General features: G+C 38.2%; 1 non-coding gene across 1 annotated transcript; it reads right to left on the bottom strand.

The window, feature by feature from the left end:
- Window positions 1-1,966: 1,966 nt before the first annotated feature.
- On the bottom strand, window positions 1,967-2,105 carry LOC112131436 (small Cajal body-specific RNA 20). Its single transcript, XR_002913506.2, has one exon. It is a non-coding gene; the product is annotated as a small Cajal body-specific RNA 20 (non-coding RNA).
- Between the last annotated feature and the right edge of the window lie 1,587 nt (window positions 2,106-3,692).

The following is a 3,692-nucleotide window of genomic DNA, read 5'->3' as shown; positions in this document are numbered from 1 at the left end:
TGAGGTAGGAGGATCACTCGAGCCAAGGGAGTCGAGGCTGCAGTAAGCTGTGATCACACCACTGCACTCAGCCTGGCCAATGACAGAGTGAGATTCAGTCTCAAAAAATAATCTAATAATTTTTAGTACAGGTGGGATCTCACCATGTTGCCTAAGCTTAAATTTTTTAAAACAAAAAACATGAACACAACAATATTCAGTATTTGTCTCTAATTAGGCAAAAAAGCTTAAATTTGTGGAACTGCCTCAATGAAACTGCGCAATTATCAATGACCCAATCTTCAATGGCAGAATATGAAGAGTAGATGAGTCTTTAGTTGGCTACAATTCAGAGATGAGAACATCCAACAACTTGGTGGCAAGATGACCACATGGCAATCAACATTATATCCCCTCACTGCCCTTAGCTGAAATGAGCATCTCCTTAGTAGACAAAGGTACAGTCTGAAAACAACAAGCAGACCAGCAGCTAAGATGTCTAGGTAGGAGGTGTTGCACCTGGGCCATAGTGTCAAACTTCTAAAATATTACTACAAAAACTTTAATATGAAATTGTAATAATAATTACGCTTTTTGATCTTATTTTGATCAACTGGATTTACTTTGTTATTAAAATATATATATTTTTTGACACAGAGTCTGGCTCTGTCGCCCAGGCTGGAGTGGGGCACAATCTCAGCTCACTGCAACCTCCTCCTTCCAGGTTTAAGCGAGTATCCTGCCTCAGCCTCCTGAGTAGTTGGGATTACAGGCACCCACCACCACACCCTGCTAATTTTTTGTATTTTTAGTAGAGATGCGGTTTCGCCATGTTGGTCAGGCTGGTCTCAAACTCCTGATCTCAAGTGATCCACCCACCTTGGCCTCCCAAAGTGCTGGGATTACAGGTGTGAGCCACTGCGCCCAGCCATTAAAATTTATTCTTTTATGGTTACATTTGCCTTCTGCCTCAATTCCACTAAGTATTAATTTTAATAGCCAACTTTTTACATTTGGCCAGAATGTAGGTGGTGCTCTTCTACTTTGTAGGTAAATAAACCATGTGTGCATTGCATAAATACAACATGAGAAGAAAACTGGCCAAAATGTTGACCAATTAACTGGGTGCCAGTGAATTATTTTCTTCTTTGTACATAATTTTGTTTCTTCAAATATATTTATAGCTAGATCTAAATATAGATGAGTAGATTGGTAGGTAGGTAGATAGATTTAAGAAGATAAACAAATTCTCCTTTTGCAAAAATAACAGTTACGTAACAGATATCTTTTAAATGCAGACTTTGACAACTCTGCTATTACATTTTATTACAAATGAGCCTGTTGAAATTGTTTTGAACATTATGATAGACAGCCTGGGCAACATAGTGAGACACCATCTCTACAAAAATTTTTTAAAATTAAAATTAGCTGGGTATGGTGGCATGTGCCTAAAGTCCTGGCTACTCGGGAGGCTGAAGCAGGAGGATTAGTTGAGCCTAAGAGTTCAAGGCTGCAGTGAGCCATGATTGTGCCACTGTACTCCAACCTGGGAAACACAGTGAGACCTCATCTCTTGAAAAAAAAAAAAAAATTAAAATATTATAACACTGCACAAATTCTGACTTTGGGAGTTCACGCTGGGGTTCTACAATGATTTTAAATGGCCCAAATCTTGGCTTTTGCATCATTATGTTTGCAGTGGGGATCAGTAAACTGAGATTGAGTATTCATTCAGTTAATTAACAACCTAACTATTGCAAATAGGGGAGAAGAAAATTTACATCTACTACCTTATTGCAAAAACAGGTTTAGGCCATTTGGCAATTGTAGTTTAAGACGAAAGAATGAGAACTGAAATGCTGAGTATGAAAGTGAGATCAATTAGAATATCGCTCAACTTAAGTTTCCCAAGTAACTGATTCTAACCAGGAACTTTTGTGTGAAAAAACTGGGTTTTTGTTTTGTTTTGTTTTGTTCTGTTTTCTACAAATGTCTGAGGTAGGAAAACAAGGCTTCCCAGCGCATGGCAGTCTTGACAATGATCCTCAAGATCTGATCTTTGCCTTCAGACTTGACTGAGGAAAAAAGGGAACCCCCCACTCGCCACTCACCGTGGGAGAGAGGCCCTGAAAATTTGTTTTTTAAAAAAATATATACAACTCTATAATATATGGAAAAATGATAATTCTACCTACATCATAGAATATTTTTTAAAAATCAAAATGAATTAAACACGTTAAAGTATAAAAGAAAAGAGAGAAAAGAAAAAATAAAACAAAGAAAAGAGAAAAGAAAAGAAAAAAATGTGTATTTGGTCTTAGGGTAGAAAATAATCTTTTTAAGCAGGACAAAACAAGCCCACTAAAGTAGTAAGGGAAATAAAGAAACAGTAAATTTTCCTTGCACAACGTACAAGGATATATGTTGCAGAAATATTTATAACAGCAAAAAAATAGAATACTACAAGCTAAACATCCACCACTAAACAAATTATGATACAGTCCTAGAATAGAATACTATGTACCCATTAAAAAGAATGAAATATATCTGAATGTCCTGGCATGGAAAGTGCTGCAAAATATATTGTTTGATTAAAAAAGAAGTTACAAAAAATAAGTATAGTAATAATTTTGTTTTAATAAAAAATGCACAGAAGTGTGTATGTATAAATGAGTCTATATGTACTAAGAATACTATTTTGAAAACAGTAAACAAGTCCTTATTTCCTCTATAAATCATATTCCCCTATAGTCCTATCATCTTATGGCTCCAGGGAAAGGAGTTCAAATGCTGCATCCACATGGGGAATGATATGACCTGGCCATACAAGAAGGGGAAAAACTAGAGAAAGCCCTTCATCTTCTAGAGATGGAGCAAAGTGGTCAGAATTCAACGGGTGAGATGAAGTAAATCTAGATAAACATGACTAGATCTGAGAACACTAACGCTCATAGTAGACACACAGAAATAGCATTGGCAGAAAGAGGGATCTAGCAAGGTAGACATAATCAACACTGTGCACAATGTACAGAAGAGCCTGAGGTTCCCACCTGCTCAGGGGAGCAAGGACACACTGGAAGGACTTAAGAAATGGCAAGGACTTTGAGCCAGAATGCAGCAGCCACAGGACCGGAGACTATGGTGGAGTCCAAGCTCAGCAACAGCAGATGCTAACACACACCAAAGACCAGGTGGGACTAGTTCTATCGCTGATGGTTTAGTGAGAACATAGGTTGACACACACAGGGAAAGACAAAGGACACCTCAGCTGGAGACAAGCAAGAATTCAGAGGACAGCATGTGTATCTTGCCTCCATCACCTCCCAACCCCCAGATGCACTTCTCCCATCACATGAGACAAGTCGGCTTTCCTCCGCACCCTGATGCCTCGGGGGGAGGAGCCAGGAGTGGAGAGAAATCTTGGAAGTCTGAGTTAACCTGAAATGGGCATAACTGGAAGAAACTGAGCCAACATAGATTGTCAAACAGATATTCCAACCACAGCATCCATTGCTACCCATGCATAGAAGCTATACATTTTTGGCATAATATGTATTACAGACTATTACATTTACACCAAATTACAGTGAAATTTGAAACTCATTTTGAAGATTCAATGAACATGACTTAGTGATAGTTTGGATATTAAAGTGTGAGAGAAAGGAAGAGTCATCATTTATGGCCCACAGATACCTAGTTTGCTTGCTGAACAG

Source organism: Pongo abelii, chromosome 1 (genome assembly GCF_028885655.2).
Source record: "Pongo abelii isolate AG06213 chromosome 1, NHGRI_mPonAbe1-v2.0_pri, whole genome shotgun sequence".
In the NCBI taxonomy this organism is placed as follows: Eukaryota; Metazoa; Chordata; class Mammalia; order Primates; family Hominidae; genus Pongo; species Pongo abelii.
The sequence above is the reverse complement of the archived record's forward strand: the minus strand, read 5'-3'. Positions and strand labels throughout refer to the sequence as shown.